The sequence below is a fragment of the Cherax quadricarinatus genome, chromosome 61 (genome assembly GCF_038502225.1).
Source record: "Cherax quadricarinatus isolate ZL_2023a chromosome 61, ASM3850222v1, whole genome shotgun sequence".
Taxonomy (NCBI): Eukaryota; Metazoa; Arthropoda; class Malacostraca; order Decapoda; family Parastacidae; genus Cherax; species Cherax quadricarinatus.
The window spans coordinates 17,218,854-17,232,561 of NC_091352.1; the positions used below are offsets into that span (position 1 = coordinate 17,218,854).

The window sequence follows — 13,708 nt, forward strand, 5'->3', positions numbered from 1 at the left end:
ATCAGTGAAGAGGCGGGGCCAGGAGCTGAGTCTCGACCCCTGCAACCACAATTAGGTGAGTACAATTAGGTGAGTACACACACACACACACACAATGAAAAAGCCAGGATGAGCCCATGGTTCACCCAAAGGTGCAGGGAGGCAAAAACCAAGTGTGCTAGGGAATGGAAGAAATATAGAAGGCAAAGGACCCAGGAGAATAAGGAGAGCAGTCATAGAGCCAGAAACAAATATGCACAGACAAGAAGGGAGGCCCAACGACAATATGAAAACGACATAGCAGCGAAAGCCAAATCTGACCCGAAGCTGTTATACAGCCACATCAGGAGGAAAACAACAGTCAAGGACCAGGTAATCAGGCTAAGGAAGGAAGGAGAGACAACAAGAAATGACCGTGAAGTATGTGAGGAACTCAATAAGGCAAATAGATTACTGGGATTTATATCAAGAAGTGTAAGCAACAGAAGTCCAGAGGTCATACTGCAGCTTTATACATCATTAGTAAGGCCTCACCTAGATTATGCAGCTCAGTTCTGGTCTCCGTATTACAAAATGGACATAAATTCGTTAGAAAACATTCAGCGTAGGATGACTAAATTAATACATAGCATTAGAAATCTTCCTTATGAAGAAAGATTGAAGACTCTTAAGTTACATTCACTTGTTAGACGAAGAATGAGGGGAGACCTGATCGAAGTGTATAAGTGGAAGATAGGTATTAATAAAGGGGATATTAATAAGGTCTTGAGGATGTCTCTCCAAGGGAGAACCCGCAGTAATGGATTTAAATTAGATAAGTTTAGATTTAGAAAGGACATAGGAAAGTATTGGTTTGGAAATAGGGTAGTTGATGAGTGGAACAGTCTACCTAGTTGGGTTATTGAGGCTGGGACTTTGGGTAGTTTCAAATCTAGGTTGGATAGGTACATGAGTGGGAGGGGTTGGATTTGAGTGGGGCTTTCACATCAGAGCTTATTTCTTGGGTGGCATTGAAAATTGGGTTGGGCAAATGTTTTGTTAGTGGGATGAATTGTAAAGGACCTGCCTAGTATGGGCCAGCAGGCCTCCTGCAGCGTTCCTCCTTTCTTATGTTCTTATGTTTCAAAGAAGTGCTCACAGAGGAGACAGAAGGGGCTCCAGAGGGACGGAGAGGTGTGGCACATCACCGGGTGCTGGACACGGTACACACAACCGAGGAAGAAGTGAAGAGGCTTCTGAGTGAGCTAGATTAGATACCTTAAAGGCAATGGGGCCAGATAACATCTCTCCATGGGTCCTGAGAGAGGGAGCAGAGGCGCTGTGTGTACCCCTAACAACAGTATTCAATACATCTATCGAAACAGGGGGATTGCCTGAGACATGGAAGACAGCAAATGTAGTCCCAATCTTTAAAAAAGGAGACAGACATAAAGCACTAGACTACAGACCAGTGTCACTGACATGTATAGTATGTAAAGTCATGGAGAAGATTGTCAGGAGAAGAGTGGTGGAACACCTAGAAAGGAATGATCTCATCAACAGCACCCAACATGGTTTCAGGGACGGGAAATCCTGTGTCACAAACCTACTGGAGTTCTATGACAAGGTGACAGCAGTAAGACAAGAGAGAGAGGGGTGGGTGGATTGCATTTCCTTGGACTGCAAGAAGGCGTTTGACACAGTACCACACAAGAGATTAGTGCAAAAACTGGAGGACCAGGCAGGGATAACAGGGAAGGCACTACAATGGATCAGGGAATATTTGTCAGGAAGACAGCAGCGAGTAATGGTACGTGGCGAGGTGTCAGAGTGGGCACCTGTGACTAGCGGGGTCCCACAGGGGTCAGTCCTAGGACCAGTGCTGTTTCTGGTATTTGTGAACGACATGACAGAAGGAATAGATTCTGAGGTGTCCCTGTTTGCAGATGACGTGAAGTTGATGAGAAAAATTCACTCGATCGAAGACCAGGCAGAACTACAAAGGGATCTGGACAGGCTGCAGACCTGGTCCAGCAATTGGCTCCTGGAGTTCAATCCCACCAAGTGCAAAGTCATGAAGATTGGGGAAGGGCAAAGAAGACCGCAGACGGAGTACAGTCTAGGGGGGCCAGAGACTACAAACCTCACTCAAGGAAAAAGATCTTGGGGTGAATATAACACCAGGCACATCTCCTGAAGCGCACATCAACCAAATAACTGCTGCAGCATATGGGCGCCTGGCAAACCTCAGAACAGCATTCCGACATCTTAATAAGGAGTCGTTCAGGACCCTGTATACCGTGTACGTTAGGCCCATATTGGAGTATGCGGCACCAGTTTGGAACCCACACCTAACCAAGCATGTAAAGAAACTAGAGAAAGTGCAAAGGTTTGCCACAAGACTAGTCCCAGAGCTAAGAGGTATGTCCTACGAGGAGAGGTTAAGGGAAATCAACCTGACGACACAGGAGGACAGGAGAGATAGGGGGGACATGATAACGACTTACAAAATGCTGAGAGGAATTGACAAGGTGGACAAAGACAGGATGTTCCGGAGACTGGACACAGTAACAAGGGGACACAGTTGGAAGCTGAAGACACAGATGAATCACAGGGATGTTAGGAAGTACTTCTTCAGCCACAGAGTAGTCAGTAAGTGGAATAGTTTGGGAAGAGATGTAGTGGAGGCAGGATTCATACATAGCTTTAAGCAGAGGTACGATAAAGCTCATGGTTCAGGGAGAGTGACCTTGTGGCGACCAGTGAAGAGGCTGGGCCAGGAGCTTGGACTCGACCCCTGCAACCTCAACTAGGTGAGTACAACTAGGTGAGCACACACACACACACACACACACACACACACACACACACACACAGACGGGGCCAGGAGCCGTGAATCAATTCTTGCATCTGCATATAGGTGAGTCTCTACTCCTGTGTTGTTAACCGCATGCAAAGTCATTAAGTCATTAAGGAATTACGGGTAATTATTGTGATCTTTTGAGGGAGGACTGAGGTTATTGTCCCCAGACTTACTTCACCAGCATCAGTGACTGTCACGCTAGTATTCCATTGTTCCTACACCTTCACTAGTACGTAACCGCATCTTCATCCCCACATTCACTAGCTTCATGATCACCCACATGCAGTTTAACCTCATGCTACGCACACACACACACACACACACACACACACACACACACACACACACACACACACACACACACACACACACACACACACACACACACAGAATTAAATCTGATGAGGACCAGGCAGGACTTCAAAGAGACCTGGACAGACTGGACACCTGGTCCAGCAAATGGCTTCTCGAATTTAATCCTGCCAAATGCAAAGTCATGAAGATGGGGGAGGGGCACAGAAGACCACAGACAGAGTATAGGCTAGGTGGCCAAAGACTGCAAACCTCACTCAAGGAGAAAGATCTTGGGGTGAGTATAACACCGAGCATGTCTCCGGAAGCACACATCAATCAGATAACTGCTGCAGCATATGGGCGCCTGGCAAACCTGAGAACAGCATTCCGATACCTTAGTAAGGAATCATTCAAGACACTGTACACCGTGTATGTCAGGCCCATACTGGAGTATGCAGCACCTGTTTGGAACCCGCACTTGATAAAGCACGTCAGGAAACTAGAGAAAGTACAAAGGTTTGCGACACGGTTAGTTCCAGAGCTAAGGGGAATGTCCTATGAAGAAAGATTAAGGGAAATCGGCCTGACCTCACTGGAGGACAGGAGGGTCAGGGGAGACATGATAACGACATATAAAATACTGCGTGGAATAGACAAGGTGGACAAAGACAGGATGTTCCAGGGAGGGGACACAGAAACAAGAGGCCACAATTAGAAGTTGAAGACACAAATGAGTCAGAGAGATAGTAGGAAGTATTTCTTCAGTCATAGAGTTGTAAGGCAGTGGAATAGCCTAGAAAATGACGTAGTGGAGGCAGGAACCATACACAGTTTTAAGACGAGGTTTGATAAAGCTCATGGAGCGGGGAGAGAGAGGGCCTAGTAGCAACCGGTGAAGAGGCGGGGCCAGGAGCTAGGACTCGACCCCTGCAACCACAAATAGGTGAGTACAAATAGGTGAGTACACACACACACACACACACACACCATAGTTCCCCCGCCAGGGTCTGCTGCTCCCCCAACCCCAATGTACTCCCCAGACCACAGTTTTAGAAAAGAAGTTTAAGGTTTGGTATACGAATGCAGACAGAATAACCAATAAATGTGAGGAGTGGCATGAAAGAATCAAGGAAATGTTCCCAATCATCATAGCACTCTCAGAAACGAAACTCACCGGGTGAAAGGAAAGACACTCTTCCCACCCAGATTTCAGAGTCTGAGAAAATATAAAGGGAGCAGAGGGGAAGAAGTTGCATTGCTCATTAAAAACCGATCAGGATTTGAGGAAATGAAAGGAATGGATGGAATGGGCAAAATGTACTACATATGAATAATTCAGGCTGGGGGAACTAAGTGATGTACAACCTGCTACAGAACTACAGGAGGCCAAGAGAAGAATATGAAAAGAGCAACATAGCAATGGTGGACACACTAGCTGAGGTGGCAGAAAGAGTTCACACGGGTAGAGCAAAGTTACTAGTTATGGGTGATTTCAATCACAAGGAGATTATTTGGGAAAACCTGGAGTCACGTAGGGGTCCTGAAACATGGAGATCCAAGATGATGGGTGTGGTACTGGAAACTTCATGCATCAATATGTTAGGGACACTACCAGTGAGAGAGAGAGGTGAGGATGAACCAGCAAGACTGGACTACGTATTCACCTTGAGTAGCTCGGACATCGAGGACATCACATATGAAAGGCCTCTCGGAGCTAATGATCAAGTGGTTCTGAGCTTTGTATACATAGAATTACAAGTGAAGAGGGTAACATAAGTAGGGTGGGAAAAGCCAAACTACAAAAGGGGGAACTACACAGGCATGAGGAACTTTCTGCAAGAGATTTAGTGGGAAAAAGAATTGGTAGGAAAATCATTAAACGAAATGGACTACATGACAAAATACAAGGAGGCAGAGGAAAGGTTTATTCCCAAGAGCAACAGAAATAATGGGAAGACGAGAATGAGCCCTTGGTTTACCCAAAGGTGTAGGGAGGCTAGAGAATGGAAAATGTACAGAAGACAAAGGACCTAGGAAATAAAGAGATTAGGCAAAGAGACAGAAACCAGTATGCACAGATAATGAGGGAGGCCCAGCAACAGTAAATAAACGACTTAGCATCGAAAGTATAGTCTGACCCGAAGCTGTTGCATAGCCACATCAGGAGGAAAGCAACAGTCAAGGACTAGGTAATCAGGTTGAGGAATGTCGGGAGCTCACAAGAAATGATCAAGAAGTATGTGAGGATCTCAACATGAGATTTAAAGAAGTATTTACAGTGGAGACAGAAAGGACTCTGGGAACTCTCAATACGGGGAGTACACCAACAAGCTTCATGAATTCAATTGCTGGATGAAATGCACACAGCCGAGGAGAAGGTAAAGAAGCTAAGTGAACTTGATACCTCAAAGGCGGTGGTACCGGCCATCTCTCTGTGGGTCCTTAGGGAGCAGAGATGCTGTGTGTGCCGCTAACAACAATCTTCAACACACCTATTGAAACTGGGCAACTACCTGAGGTATGGAAGACGGCAAATGTAGTCCCGGTTTTTATGAAAGGCGACAGACACGAGACATTAAACTACAGACCATTGCCTCTGACATGTATAGTATGCACAGCCATGGAGAAGATTATCAGGAGAGTTTTATTAATATACACATATATGTAGGACTGGTAGAATATTTAAATTCACTACTACTCAAATCACCAACCCCGAGTTAGAGTGTATTTATAACAATGGTATAGATAATGTAAGTTTGTATGTAATATAGACACAATTTGCAGATACAGGAAGTTTTATTTAGAAAATGCTGCGCATATCCAACTAGATTTTTCGTCAGTAGAATATACCTGGAAAAGGAGATATGTAGGCAGAAGAGTGGAGAGGTCAGGTGTGGTGGTGGTAGCTTAACTTCGTTGGTTGGTCTTGATGGGAAGTTTCGTTCGGTACCTGTATTGTTAAGGGTTTGGCCAAACGCAAACTTGCCTCATTTTGCACGATAGTGCTGGAAAATGTAATAATTAGAATAATTTCTAAAAAACAAAATTGTTATAATAATCACCTTATTAACTAGCTTCACTTCTTGTGAGAGTTTGTGTTGAACGCAAGCCTTGTTTTAGTTGTCAAGCTTGATGGCGTACTAGTATTCATTGAGACGCATTGTTAGGTCTCTGGCAGTTTTTCCCGCGTTCTTAACATAATATTTTCTATGCACCAGCATTTTTTACAGTATTACTGGTAGGGAAGACTAAGTACCTATCAATGTTACTGGTGGTTTTATGTTGCACTAAAGATTTTAGCAGCTTCTGCAAATTTTGAATGAGAATTGGAATAATTCAGTTTCGTCAATATATCTTTGCTAATGTTACATTAATTTTCTAGGAATTCAGACCTAAAAATTCTGTAGGCACGTAGAAAAGAAAACAATCAAGTCGACTTTCTTTGGTTTTAATGTGTATGAAGTCGCTCTCTCTGGTTGGTTCATGTAAAACTTTGAAGGATGAGGAACTAGTAGATGTATATTTGAGAACATCAAGAAATACATTCTTATCCACTTCATTTTTAATATGAACTGGAATGATAGTTCAGTGTTGTTGAAGTTGATTTAAAGTTGTAGCAAATCAGTTTGAAAAGGAGCTATGATTAATATGTCAATGACATATCTCATCGAAATTATGTTATTAGGAATAGAGTTATTCAAGCATTCTGTTTCCATATGTTAAATAAGAACATTAACCCAGTAAGCCAGCGGAAGGCCTCGGTTAGATGACCAAAAGCATCAACTGCGGATCATCATCATGACTAAGACCCGCGTCAGGAAACACTTGTCCTGTTTCCTGACAAACCTTACCTAACCTAGCCAGCACAGTACTAAATGGTGGCCCCATAGCCATGCAATATGTTTGTAGCGAAGACCTTCGTATGTTGAAGTTTATATACAATTCAACTAGCTCAGTGAAATCTTAGCATCGTAAGGGTAATTCAAAGTTGCCATTAAAGTTTATATAGAATACATCAGTCGCCAGTAATATTGGTACTCTGATGAATAAAGAAATGACATTAAGGCTGGCTAGTTTCATGTTGGAGATGCTGCTGGATAGCTCTCTAGAGTATTTTAGGTGTGACCTGTTGAAGGTTCATAAAAGTTGTGACAAGTATTTACACTTGCCAACAAATTTGGCGCTTGTTTTCGAACATAATAATTAACATACCCAGGGCAGATAAGGAAAAGAATAAGGCAAGATGTATGAGCTCCTATATTCAGTACCTACTGACAGCTCCTGCACTAATGGATGCTGCACCCAACATCCAGTCACCCGTCTGTCGATACTCGAAACAGACCAAGCGAAATCCTGACCTTATCCACATGTGACATCCAGAATGCTGAGATTTGTATTCTTCTGTTTAAGACGACTGAGATAATTGTCAAATAGCTTCAAGTGTGTGCACATGATTCGTTCTGTTGCACCTCATATATTCACTGTGATAGGTTTCTAGACGGAAGCTTTTTCCACGCTGGTCTCATGAATGTCTTATACAACAACTTGTCTTCCACGATGACTTACACTGTAACATTAGCATTCTTTTATTTGCATTTTGTTTAATTTAGTGTAGGTGCTGTGTTGGTGTGGGAGAGTGTGAGTGTGTGTGTGTGTGTGTGTGTGTGTGTGTGTGTGTGTGTGTGTGTGTGTGTGTGTGTGTGTGTGTGTGTGTGTGTGTGTGTGTGTGTGTGTGTGTGTGTGTGTGTGTGTGTGTGTGTGTGTGTGTGTGTGTGTAAGTGTAAGTGTAACGTATAACAGGAGGGTAGCTGGGCGCTGCTGTTAAGTGCTTCATACTTTAAGGTGGAGTGAATATTGTGTGATGATTAATATTCTCTAAACCTGTCGAGGTCTCTAAACGCCTTGGGAATGGGAGGTAATCAGGCTTGATCTAAGGAAGGGAAGATTAGCTCCAGTTCCGTGGATAAAGATCCTTTCACCATCATCAAGACCTCTGCTTCCCCTTGAAATGATTACGCGTGTATGGAGAAGTGGTGATGGGATGACGGCGGCAGCAAACCCCACCGCCGATATATTTCTGAAAATTCTCGCCCGGGCAGTATTATCACGCTTGGAAGCCGCTCCAGCATCAGCTGTTTATAATCCCCATATCGACGATAAATCCCCATAAAGAGGTCGTAAAGAGCCGTAATTCCCTGGGTGAACCTCTCAGCTGCACCGCCCTCTCCCCCATCACTGCTCTCCTCCCCCAGGTTGCTAATGTTCTCTTGCTTAATGACCTCCGCCAGGGAATTGCCTTATACGCTCGTTACCGTGTGTGTGTTGCTGTCAGGCTCAAGATGTGATGCACTTATAAACTGCCTTTTTTTAGGAAACCTTTGGTGTTATAGGCTGGTTTCTTTCAGTATGAATGAGACATTAATGGTAGATGTAGTAGTGGTAAGGACGTGGTGGTAGTACTGCATGAGTGATGTTGTCAGTGGTGGTAGTACTGCATGAGTGATGTTGTGATGTTGTCAGTGGTGGTAGTACTGCATGAGTGATGTTGTCAGTGGTGGTAGTACTGCATGAGTGATGTTGTCAGTGGTGGTAGTACTGCATGAGTGATGTCAGTGGTGGTAGTACTGCATGAGTGATGTTGTCAGTGGTGGTAGTACTGCATGAGTGATGTCAGTGGTGGTAGTACTGCATGAGTGATGTTGTCAGTGGTGGTAGTATTGCATGAGTGATGTTGTGATGTTGTCAGTGGTGGTAGTACTGCATGAGTGATGTTGTCAGTGGTGGTAGTACTGCATGAGTGATGTTGTCAGTGGTGGTAGTACTGCATGAGTGATGTCAGTGGTGGTAGTACTGCATGAGTGATGTTGTCAGTGGTGGTAGTACTGCATGAGTGATGTCAGTGGTGGTAGTACTGCATGAGTGATGTCAGTGGTGGTAGTACTGCATGAGTGATGTTGTCAGTGGTGGTAGTACTGCATGAGTGATGTTGTCAGTGGTGGTAGTACTGCATGAGTGATGTTGTCAGTGGTGGTAGTACTGCATGAGTGATGTGATGTTGTCAGTGGTGGTAGTATTGCATGAGTGATGTTGTCAGTGGTGGTAGTACTGCATGAGTGATGTGATGTTGTCAGTGGTGGTAGTACTGCATGAGTGATGTGATGTTGTCAGTGGTGGTAGTACTGCATGAGTGATGTGATGTCAGTGGTGGTAGTATTGCATGAGTGATGTTGTCAGTGGTGGTAGTACTGCATGAGTGATGTGATGTTGTCAGTGGTGGTAGTACTGCATGAGTGATGTGATGTTGTCAGTGGTGGTAGTATTGCATGAGTGATGTTGTCAGTGGTGGTAGTATTGCATGAGTGATGTCAGTGGTGGTAGTACTGCATGAGTGATGTTGTGATGTTGTCAGTGGTGGTAGTACTGCATGAGTGATGTGATGTCAGTGGTGGTAGTATTGCATGAGTGATGTTGTGATGTTGTCAGTGGTGGTAGTACTGCATGAGTGTTGTGATGTTGTCAGTGGTGGTAGTATTGCATGAGTGATGTTGTGATGTTGTCAGTGGTGGTAGTACTGCATGAGTGATGTTGTGATGTTGTCAGTGGTGGTAGTACTGCATGAGTGTTGTGATGTTGTCAGTGGTGGTAGTATTGCATGAGTGATGTTGTGATGTTGTCAGTGGTGGTAGTACTGCATGAGTGATGTTGTGATGTTGTCAGTGGTGGTAGTACTGCATGAGTGATGTGATGTCAGTGGTGGTAGTATTGCATGAGTGATGTTGTGATGTTGTCAGTGGTGGTAGTACTGCATGAGTGATGTGATGTCAGTGGTGGTAGTACTGCATGAGTGATGTTGTGATGTTGTCAGTGGTGGTAGTATTGCATGAGTGATGTTGTGATGTTGTCAGTGGTGGTAGTACTGCATGAGTGATGTGATGTCAGTGGTGGTAGTATTGCATGAGTGATGTTGTGATGTTGTCAGTGGTGGTAGTACTGCATGAGTGATGTTGTGATGTCAGTGGTGGTAGTATTGCATGAGTGATGTGATGTTGTCAGTGGTGGTAGTACTGCATGAGTGATGTTGTCAGTGGTGGTAGTATTGCATGAGTGATGTTGTGATGTTGTCAGTGGTGGTAGTACTGCATGAGTGATGTTGTGATGTTGTCAGTGGTGGTAGTACTGCATGAGTGATGTTGTCAGTGGTGGTAGTACTGCATGAGTGATGTGATGTTGTCAGTGGTGGTAGTATTGCATGAGTGATGTTGTGATGTTGTCAGTGGTGGTAGTACTGCATGAGTGATGTTGTGATGTCAGTGGTGGTAGTACTGCATGAGTGATGTGATGTTGTCAGTGGTGGTAGTATTGCATGAGTGATGTTGTGATGTTGTCAGTGGTGGTAGTACTGCATGAGTGATGTGATGTCAGTGGTGGTAGTATTGCATGAGTGATGTTGTCAGTGGTGGTAGTATTGCATGAGTGATGTTGTGATGTTGTCAGTGGTGGTAGTACTGCATGAGTGATGTGATGTTGTCAGTGGTGGTAGTACTGCATGAGTGATGTTGTGATGTTGTCAGTGGTGGTAGTACTGCATGAGGGATAGGGGATGTGATGTTGTCAGTGGTGGTAGTACTGCATGAGTGATGTGATGTTGTCAGTGGTGGTAGTACTGCATAAATGATGTGATGTTGTCAGTGGTGGTAGTATTGCATGAGTGATGTTGTGATGTTGTCAGTGGTGGTAGTACTGCATGAGTGATGTTGTGATGTTGTCAGTGGTGGTAGTACTGCATGAGTGATGTGATGTTGTCAGTGGTGGTAGTACTGCATGAGTGATGTGATGTTGTCAGTGGTGGTAGTACTGCATGAGTGATGTTGTCAGTGGTGGTAGTACTGCATGAGTGATGTTGTCAGTGGTGGTAGTACTGCATGAGTGATGTTGTGATGTTGTCAGTGGTGGTAGTACTGCATGAGTGAAGTGATGTTGTCAGTGGTGGTAGTACTGCATGAGTGATGTTGTGATGTTGTCAGTGGTGGTAGTACTGCATGAGGGATAGGGGATGTGATGTTGTCAGTGGTGGTAGTACTGCATGAGTGATGTTGTGATGTTGTCAGTGGTGGTAGTATTGCATGAGTGATGTTGTGATGTTGTCAGTGGTGGTAGTACTGCATGAGTGATGTTGTGATGCTGTCAGTGGTGGTAGTATTGCATGAGTGATGTTGTGATGTTGTCAGTGGTGGTAGTACTGCATGAGTGATGTTGTGATGCTGTCAGTGGTGGTAGTACTGCATGAGTGATGTTGTGATGTTGTCAGTGGTGGTAGTACTGCATGAGGGATGTTGTGATGTCAGTGGTGGTAGTACTGCATGAGTGATGTTGTGATGTTGTCAGTGGTGGTAGTACTGCATGAGTGATGTTGTGATGTTGTCAGTGGTGGTAGTACTGCATGAGGGATGTTGTGATGTCAGTGGTGGTAGTACTGCATGAGTGATGTTGTGATGTTGTCAGTGGTGGTAGTACTACATGAGCGATGCTGTGATGTTGTCAGTGGTGGTAGTACCGCATGAGAGATGTTGTAATGTTGTCAGTGGTGGTAGTACTGCATGAAGGATAGGGGGATGTTGTGATGTTGCCAGTGGTGGTAGTACTGCATGAAGGATGAGGGGATGCTGTGATGTTGCCAGTGGTGGTAATACTGCATGAGGGATGGGGTAATGTTGTGATGTCAGTGGTGGTGGTGGTGGTACTGCATGAGGGATGGGGGGGATGTTGTGACGTCATTGGTGGTAGTACTGCGTGAGGGATGTGGGATGTTGTGATGTCAGTAGTGGTAGTACTGCATGAGGGACGGGGGTTGTGATGTCAGTGGTGGTAGTACTGCATGGAGGATGGGGGGATGTGATGTCAGTGGTAGTAGTACTACATGAGGGATAGGGGAATGTTGTGATGCCAGTGGTGGTAGCACTGCATGAGGAATGGGGGATGTTGTGATGTCAGTAGTGGTAATACTGTACGAGGGATGGGGGTTGTGATGTCAGTGGTGGTAGTACTGTATGAGGGATGGGGAGGATGTGGTGTTAGGGGATGAGACTGGTTGTGATGCTGTAGGATGGGGGCGGGGGGAAGGGTTATGGTTATGGTGTTGGTAGAGTGGCTGGGTTGTAGAAGGGACTGCTCAAGGTAGTGGTGGTATACAAAGTGGTGTGGTCGGTAGTTTTGGTAGCTTTTTTTTTTTTAGGTAGTGGGTTTTACTTGTGATTTACCGGTGATCGGTTTCAGTGTTTTTTTTCCCCTGTGATCGTTTCCGATGGTTTTTACCTGTGATCTACGTGTCATCGGTTTCGAGGGTTTTACCTGTGAGTTACCATTGACCGGCTTCTAAGGCTTTTACCTATGATTTATTTCAGATCAGTTTCAAGGTTTTTATCGTTGATTTGCAGATGACCGGTTTTCAGGGGTTTTACCTTTGATTTGCCTGTTACTGGTTTCGTGGGCTTTCTACCCATGCAGCCAGACCTTTGTCCAGGCTTCCTTGTTGACTGCCTTTTCCAGCAGGGTGTTGCTGCTAGCGGCTTCCTAGTCTAAAGAGCCATTACATTCATATGGCACTTGACTCTTGAAAGCTACGTATGTTTCGGTATTATTTCTGATGCCTGCTGGTAGCAGGTTGAAGAGTCTTTTGCCACAGATGTTGATGCAGTGTTCTCTCTTTGTGCCTGTGATGCCCCTGCATTTCACTGGATTTATTTTACACTTAACCTCGCATCTCACGCTCCACTAAGCTTGAGATCTGGACCTCCAATATCTTCCAGGTAAATATTAGCAATGTATTTTTTCTTCACTCTAGAGAGTATATTCCAAGTACGTACTTTCAGTAATTTTAGCGTTACATTGACTGCGGACACTAAATGATCATTTTACATTTTCCTGCTCTCGTATCTTACATTGAGCGGAGCTGTGAGTAGAGCAATATTTCAGCTGTGAGAACACAAATGATTGGAATAGTACCGGCATTGAAATTGTTTCTCTTGGTTTAAAAATATTTATTTTTCACCTTGTCATTTTTTTTGCTGTTTTGCTTTACTCATTATGGTCTAAATGACAGATCATTTAACATTATTATTCCTAAGTCTTTTATCTGTTTTTATGTTCTATAAGATTGTCTGCCTGCATTATGTATATTTTGCTCGTTTTGAGTTCATTCTTCCCATATATAAGGAAATGAAGTTGGCATCGTTGAACATCATGGTATTTTCATTAACCTACTGGAAGATTTTGTTGATATCTGTAGTTTTTCTATATCTACAGGGACGATTTTCATATTTGTTCTGACATTGGCTACAAAGGATGATACGTAGCTGTGGCTGGTGTTGTTATCTATGCCATGAGGATGAGAAACTGTAAAGGTACCAGGAGCGTGCCTGGTGCACTGAAATGTTTGCTTTACTAAGACTGGACTTTGTATTCTTTTTGTTTTCTGTTAGCGAGAAATTTAAATATCCATTTCACTACTTTTTTAGTCAAATTAGCCTCTTTTTTATGGGTCATCTCTCCTTTTTCATATTTGTCGAATGCTCTTAGGAAATCCGGTAGACCACA

At 44.1% G+C, this 13,708-nt stretch overlaps 1 protein-coding gene across 2 annotated transcripts in view; it reads left to right on the plus strand.

Moving 5' to 3' along the window:
* Window positions 1–13,708, plus strand: part of Ino80 (chromatin-remodeling ATPase INO80) — a 754,916-nt gene that overhangs the window by 287,032 nt on the left and 454,176 nt on the right. The window lies entirely within an intron of this gene.